General features: G+C 41.0%; 1 long non-coding RNA gene across 1 annotated transcript in view; it reads left to right on the forward strand.

Annotated features, from left to right (window-relative positions):
• The first annotated feature begins 2,858 nt into the window (after nucleotides 1–2,858).
• The window catches only part of LOC107182241, a 29,068-nt gene continuing 23,432 nt past the window's right edge, over nucleotides 2,859–8,494 (forward strand). Inside the window, exon 1 of the long non-coding RNA XR_001512960.1 lies at nucleotides 2,859–3,237. This is a non-coding gene — a long non-coding RNA (uncharacterized LOC107182241). The remainder of the gene's footprint in view (nucleotides 3,238–8,494) is intronic.

Consider the following 8,494-nt stretch of genomic DNA (forward strand, 5'->3'; position numbering starts at 1 on the left):
AGTAGTATACTACAACGTCACTAAAATGGGCCCATTTGGTTTAGGGGAGTGGTTCTCAACCTTCTGGCCCTTTAAATACAGTTCGTCATATTGTGGCCCAACAAAATTATTTTCGTTGCTACTTCATAACTGTAATGTTGCTACTGTTATGAATAGTAATGTAAATATCTGATATGCAGGATGGTCTTAGGCGACCCCTGTGAAAGGGTCATTCAAGCGCCAAAGGGGTCCCGACCCACAGGTTGACCGCTGGTTTAGGGGATTTTCTATGATTGTATCTGACAGAGATTCCAAAATTATTATACAGAATGAAATGACCCCAATATGCCAAATGCCAAGTGAGGAGGAATTAGCCATATTGCATCTTAAGCCATTTTGCCTCCCAGCTTACTGGGTGAAATTACCTTTTAGACAATTTCTCTCAACCAGTGAAATTCCACTTTAACTAGAATTATAAAAAAAACTACCATAAAGCGCCCTAGCCACTTTGGCTCAGTGGATAGGGCATCGGCCTGCGGACTGAAGGGGCCCAGGTTCAATTCTAAGGGCACATGCCCGGGTTGTAGGCTCGATCCCCAGTGGGGGGTGTGTAGAAAGCAGCCAATCAATGATTCTCTCTCATCACTGATGTTTCTAACTCTCCCTTCCTCTCTGAAATCAATAAAAATATATATATTTTTAAAAACTACCATAAAGCATTTAAATGTGATGTACATGTTTGCTGAACCAAATTGCAGAATAGAAATCAAAGAGAAACCTGGGAGGGAAAAAATGTTAAAGTGGTTCTTTTTATTAAAAAATGTTATTTTTCTTGATTTTTTAGAGAGAGAGGAAGGGGGAGAGAGAAACAGATTTGTTGATCATTTATTTATGCATTCATTGGTTGATTGTTGTTATGTGCCCTGATGGGGATCAAACCCACAACTTTGGTGGGTCTGGATGATGTTCTATCCAACCAAGCTACCCATCCTGGTCTGTTAAAGTCGTTCTAATTTGCAGGCTTACCTATTGAGTATAGAAGATGATGGAGCGGAACTGAGGTACTGGTTTAGAGAAATGGGAACCATGTAGCTTGAGGGAATAAGAAAGGAGCAGCTTGTGGAGGGAAGTGTGTAAGGAATAACAAAAGGGATACCAAGTTTAAGTTTCCTATGGGATGTCCAGATGAAAGAATCCCTAGGGAACTGGACACATGGGTATGGAGTTCAGGGCAAGTCTGGGTTGTAAATTCCATATTTGTGAGTCACCAGGACAGACAGTAGCGGGAGGCTGGAACTCCTAGGAAGAGGACCGAGGATGGAACCCTGAGGAGATGGAATCCTGCAAGGGAGACTTGAGAAGAATCAGGAAATACCCAAAAATGAAACATGAGCTTAAAACATCCAGAAAGGCTTATGAAAGAAGGCACAAGAAGTGATTGAAAAAATTAGAAAACTTAAATGCCCTTAACAAGAAAATAATTTCCTGGATACACTGTGGTATGTAAAATGTACAGAAAGTGTTGTTTATGTAATACATCACACATTCACTTTCTTATCTATATCTATAAAAGCCCAGCGACTGAATGAAGGAACGACCAGAACAACCAGTCGACCAGTAGCTATGATATGCACTGACCACCAGGGGGCAGATGCTCAATGCAGGAGTTGCCCCCTGGTGGTCAGCGTGCTCCCACAGTGGGAGAGCCGCTCAGCTGACCGGGATGAGTGGCGCTCCCACAGCGGGCTGATCCTGCAGGTCACGCCCCCCCCCACCAGTGCAAAAATCCATGCACCAGGCCTCTAGTTCTATAAAATAAAAGCATAATATGCAAATTAACTAAACAGTGGAACAACCAGTTGGTGGGCAGGCAGTGCCAGGCCAGCCAGGCAAGTGCCAGGGGGCAGAGGGAGGGGACGGCGATGGGGGGAAGGCAGCAGAGAGGCGATGGGGGTTGGGGAGGCCACAGGTCTCCTCCGGCAGAGGGAGGCAGGCAGCAGTGGCAGCGTGATGGGGGTAGCAGAGGGAGGCCAGATTGCGGCCTAGGCCCGCTCCCCAGGCGGAGCAGGCCGAAGCCGTCAGTAGGACATCCCGAGGGCTCTCCTCCTCCCCCAAGTGCACAAATTTTCGTGCACCAGGCCTCTAGTATGTACATAAAACCTCACAGAAATAATCTCTCACAGAAAGTAAGTGGCTGGGAGACTTTTCTCTAAAACCTTATTTTGTACTTTATTGATGAGAATGTTAATCTATTTTTTAAAAATAAAGATAAAAACAGTCACTGCTAGTACCGCATAGGGCAGTGCTGGAGAACCTTTGAGCTCGGTGTGTCAGCATTTTGAAAAACTCTAACTTAACTCTGGTGCCCTGTCACATATAGAAATTTTTTGATATTTGCAACCATAGTAAAACAAAGACTTATATTTTTGATATTTATTTTATATATTTAAATGCCATTTAACAAAGAAAAATCAACCAAAAAAATGAGTTTGCATGTCACCTCTGACACATGTGTCATAGGTTCGCCATCACTGGCATAGGGGTTTGTGTAAAGATTGTAGGGGATTGAGCAGATGTTGAAATGAGAGAAAACTTGGATCTAAACAAAATCAACTTTCTGATCACAAACATACATTAAATGGAAAGCATATTAATGTTTATTACTGTTGATATTTTGGTATTTTTTTTGTCTTTCTTTTTGTATTTTAAATATAGGCAAGGTAAAACTGTATGACTTAGCATACTTCAAAGTAACAACTCTGCTCTGGCTAGGAAGTTCAATTGGTTAGAGTGTCATCTCAAAATGCCAAGGTTGTAGGTTCCATCCCTGGTCAGGACACATACAAGTATCAACCAATGAGTGCATAAATAAGTGGAACAACAAATTGATGTTTCTCTCTAAAATCAATTAAAAACAAAACAAAACTACAACTCTGAATATCTGTTAATAGCTAAATAAATTAAAGTGTATGGCTGTACCATAAATTACTTTACAATCCTCCTTGTAGAACACAGTTCCAATCTTCCCTATTATAAAAAAATGCCATAATATCTTATGTAAAATCTCTTCTGTAATTAGGATTGTTTCCTTAAAAGCTATTGCGAGGCAAAAGAATATAAACATTTGACTCTATTATTGAGTTATGAATTCTTTACTTAAAACTCCTTTTTTAATGCTTTTTTTGTGATCTTTCTTGATACATGAAAATTCTAGATATCTGCATTTACACTTTTCTTGAGGATATTGTTTTTACCCTAGTAAGGAAAAAAATAAACACCATAAAAGAGACATTTACAAAAAAAAGACAAGCCATAAAATACAAATCATCAAGATGGTAAACACTAAAAAATAAAATGTTCAATTACAAGAAATAATATAAATGCATATTAAAAATGAGATATATCATTCTACTCTTGTTGGAGGAAGGGCAGCTCTTCTTGTGCAGAAGACAGCTAGGATGGGCACCAATACAGGTGAATTTATAAGTGGGAGAGCAAGAAGTTCAGGGAATGTACACTGAGACCTTTAATTTCCTCCCTGAGTAGAAGGCAACAGAATTTACTGGGGTGAGTAGGGCAGAGGGTTGTATGGCTCAGTAGAGAAAGCATGTCTCTTCACTTTTCTAAGAAGGCTAAGGATGTAAAGAAATGTGCTGCCCTCCCAGAACAGGGCTCCAGAGGCACAGTAAGGGGACAGAGCAGAGTGGGAATTACTGCAGAAAGCAGAGGCCATAGGAGGGGTCCCACTCAGTGCGGAGCCAGAATATGACAGGTCTGCAAAGCTTTCCATCAGGCAGTCTTCCAGCCTGTTTAAAGTTCTAAACAAACCTTAGGTGAAGCCCTAGCTGGTTTGGCTCAGTGGATGGAGTGTCGGCCTGCAGACCAAAGAGTTCCGGGTTCCATACCGGTCAAGGGCACATGCCTGGGTTGCAGGCTCAGTCCAACGTGTAGGAGGCAGCGAATCAACGATTCCCTCTCATCATTGATGCTTCCATCTCTCTCTTCCTTTCCGAAATAAATAAAAGTATATTAAAAAAAAAAAAACTTTGGTGAAAGGTATGTTCTCCCTGGCACTGTGTCAGCAGCATTTGAAATAACTAAGCCTCCCTGAAGTGTGAGGGGATCCAGATTACCTTGCAAGGGAGAACACAATTGTCCAAGAGTTTGCATGGGGCCCAGGTGGTGTGGCTCAGGGGTTGAGCGTTGACCTATGAACGAGCAGGTCACAGTTCAATTCCCGGTTAGGACACATGCCTCGGCTGTGGGCTCAATCCCTGGTGGGGGGCATGCTGGAGGCAGCCGATCAATGATTCTTCTCATCATTGATGTTTCTATCTCTCTCCCTCTTGCTTCCTCTCTGAAATCAATAAAAATGTATTTTTTAAAAAGAGTATACATGTGCCAGTGTGTGTGTGTTTGTGGGGAGAGAGGGGAGTGATAGATAGGCATTGCCTCCCAATCTAGATTTAGAATACATTGGGAGGTTCTAATCAAGGAGAAATGACCCTAGTTTCCCCTTCTTATGCCCCAAATCTTCCATGGCTACTACCTAAGAAGAGAAGGTTGGGCAGGCACTTGTACATTTGTGTATACAACTCAGAGGAGCTATTTGGTCCAAAATAGTTAGTAGGCCTTCTGCTCAAAAATAGATGTTTTAACTTTTGGGGTCAAATTCATGCTTCTTCATACCTCATGTTCCAATTAAATATGAATTTAAGGGTATAAACACTTGAGAACTAAAACTCCATTATTTCCTATTTAAACTTTTGGGTTGTTTTTTGTTTGTTTGTTTCTTTTTCTATAGCTATCAGCAAGACACTGCTGTTTTCATTGAAAAATTTGAGCTATACTATAGCCTAGTTATGGGGACTAGAGCTGGGAGCCACAAATGACATTAAGCAGTTTTCCTTCTACCCTCTCCAATTTACTCTCATTTCCCACTCTTCTTGCTACACTAAAAAAAGAGGTAAGTTTTACCTAACTGGTTGGGGGACCTTCCCCAATTACAAGTTATCCTTGTTATAAGGAGAAATTAAAGATCATTTTAAATTACCAATTACTTTAATTAGAAAATACAGCCCTAGACAGTTTGGCTCAGTGGATAGAGCATTGGCCCATGGACTGAAGAGTCCCGGGTTAGATTCCCACAGTTCCCGGTCCTGGTCAGGGTGCATGTGGGAGGCAACTAATTTATGTCTCTCTCACATTGATGTTTCTCTTTCTCCCCCCACTCCCTTCCACTCTCTCTAAAAATAAATGGAAAAAAATATTCTAAGGTGAGGATTAGAAAAAAATATTACATAATTATTGTACTAAGTGAAATAATCCAAAAAGGTAGAAAAATTCCTGCTACTCTTGCTAATTTCCATTCTTCTGAGTTAACTACTGTTCAAACCTTCTACCCTACTGTTATTTTAAAAGAATGTTTTCAAATTAACAATAGAACAGATTTATATTAGTGGTCCTCAAATGTGTTTAGGTGGCAGAAGTAAACATCCATATCCCACTGGTGGGTAAAGGAAACCATTCTAAAAAGCAATTTGGGCCCTAGCCGGTTTGGCTCAGTGGATAGAGCAGTGGCTTGCGGACAGAAGGGTCCGGGTTTCTTTTGTGTGTGTGTGTGTTTTTTTTAAAATATATTTTCTTGATTTTTTACAGAGAGGAAGGGAGAGGGATACAGAGTTAGAAACAACGATGAGAAACATCCATCAGCTGCCTCCTGCACACCTCCTACTGGGGATGTGCCCGCAATCAAGGTACATGCCCTTGACCAGAATCGACCCTGGGACTCTTCAGTCCACAGGCCAACGCTCTAGCCACTGAGCCAAACTGGTCAGGGCGGGGTTTGATTCCGATCAAGGGCATGTACCTTGGTTGCAAGCTCCTTCCTGGCCTGTGCCCTGGTTGGGGCTCATGCAGGAGGCAACCAATTGATGTGTGTCTCTCACATAGACGCTTCTGTCTTTCCCTCTCTCTTCCACTCTCCCTAGAAATAAATGGGAAAATATCCTCAGGTTTGAATTAAAAAATAAATTAATTAAAAAGCAATTTGGTAGAAGATAGAGATTCACTTTACAAGATACTCATTTCAATACTCTTTAAAATAGCAAATAAAAACCCCACACCAAACTTCTAATCACCCATGGTGATGATTAAATTAAAACCAATGCAGACATTAACAGGCTATAATAAATAATTACATAAAAAGATAAAGATGCTGGCTGCATTTTATTTATATAACTAAATAAATGCTACACATCAGAATGTCTAAATTGTAGAATGGGTAGTATTTGTGAGATTCCTATTTTTAAATTTTTGCTTCTCTGTTTCTGCTACTTTTTTAGCTTATTTATATCATTTTTTCTTCAATGAATATGTATTACTTATACAAGGAAAAAACACAGCTGCTGTGCACCCAATTAGAATATCCCATTGAGCTCAAAATTACATCAAAAGAGACAAAACAATAGATGCCAAAAGTTGGGGGAAATATGAGGAAAACCTAAATTTTTTCCCCCCAGTAAGTTGGAACTAAGGAAAGGCTATTCTTATTTATGGCCTATGAAATATCTCCATCTAGCAAACAGCCCAGCATGTTCCACAGGGGCATGGACTGTAACCCCAGGAACTGGTTGGCTTTCTAACTTTGAAGGAAAAACTCAAGCAGAGCTATTATCAGGCTACCTGTCCCTAGATGCAGAGTTAATAAGGTGCTTGTACCAGCAATTTGTGTTGTATATGGTATGTTTTAGGGCTGTACAATTTGTTCTCAGTGAAGTACAACACAAATATTTTACATAAAACATTTCCTATCCTTGCTTATACTTCTAAATGGTTATCATCATTCTTTCTTAGCCATTTCTTCCCCTATGATATAAAGAGCTGTTCTAGACTTAGAAAACACTGAATTACACATATATTTTTAGTCCTCTCCCCCTCAGAGAAATTAATGTATCTGTGTTTATAAAGAACAGGGCTATACTGATCAATGAACTGAACCTATTATCTTAACCTAAGCCTTTGGCCAAAGAACACAGGTAAAGTGTTACCAAGATCTTGTGCAAACCCCCAAATAAAATAAGAACAAAAAAGCCATATACCCTAACATTTATGATCAAACTTCCACTTACCCTCCTCAAACACTTAGCTCTCCTAGATGATATTAAGGTCAACCATGGAATACAGTCTTAGATGCATTTAAGAGCTTTCTGTTCATACATTCACTGGAGAAAGACATTTTCTTCCTTCCCCAAATGACAAAAGTCTTCAGAATCCTGAGAGCCAAAACTACTTGCTAAGAGCAGGTCCCACACAAACATAAGGAACCATGTGACTAGTTGAGTTTGGTTTTAAAGGAGTCATCTTGGAACTTCTCATTAGCCTTAAGAATAATGCTTTTGTGCAAAAACACTTTTTTAACTCCTCTTACAAATATTTCCCTTCAAAATCTACAGCATTTTTTCCTCCTGGAAAAGCCTTCTGTTGAAGGTCAAAGCTTTCCTCTCCTCTCTTACCTCCTACTGGCCTCAGTCTCCCAGGCAGACCCCTGGGGGCACCTTCCGATCCCCAGTCTGGCCCCCAGTCTGGCGGCTCCCAGGCCCCTCCAAGCCCCGCAGGCGTCGGCCTTGTCCACACTGCCTTTCCGGGCCGGCATGCTGCTGGCGCTCAGATAGTTGTTTAATAAACACCGGATTACTGTAGCCAGCGCTGTCCAACGGAGTAGCTACCAGTCGATTGTGGCTTATAAACACTTGAAATGGGGATCCGGCAACTGTCAAACCCATCTTTTAACCAAATTTTAATTAAATAGCCACACGACTCTAACCTCTGACAAGAGGGTAAGGTCTGTTGATTACTTAAGAAATTAATACTTGCATATATATGTACACTTTTTTAAAAAGCAAGGTATGTTACCTCATATACAAAAAAAATCAGTATAGTGGGAACACCAGCCCAGTTGTATTTCCCAGAGGGAGCAACACTGCTGTCACTGAGCACCTTATTTACTTGTTTGTCACATGCTGTAAGTCCCCCCCCTCTCTTTAACTTTTTGTCGAATTTTTTGGTGTGACATTGGTTATTAAAATTATATGAGCTTCCGGTATATAATTCTGTAACACGTCATTTGTATATTGTATTGTGTTCACCCAAGTCAAGTCTTACTACTTTCACCGTACTTTAGCTTAGGCACAAAGACTTCAAATTCTGGATTTGAAAACCTTTAGATCCACGTGGGTACTTTTGGAAATTTTGGCTGAATTTAATTAGTCCACATTCTATGGATTTACAAGTACTCAGCAATAACGTAAACTCCCGAAATTACAACTCAAAATAACAGCGTAAAGCAGCTTAACCCTTCCGTGTACTAGCACGTGGCCAACACAAAATGTCTGACTGATGAGCCGACGGGACGAACGTGACCCAACCTCCACCTTCAAAGCCGGGGGGCTGGACAAGGTGCCCCTGTTCTCGGGCCCAACAGGGGCGCTCGTGGCAGCCACGCGGGGGGGAGGGG

This window comes from Myotis davidii, unplaced genomic scaffold (genome assembly GCF_000327345.1).
Source record: "Myotis davidii unplaced genomic scaffold, ASM32734v1 scaffold534, whole genome shotgun sequence".
NCBI lineage: Eukaryota > Metazoa > Chordata > Mammalia > Chiroptera > Vespertilionidae > Myotis > Myotis davidii.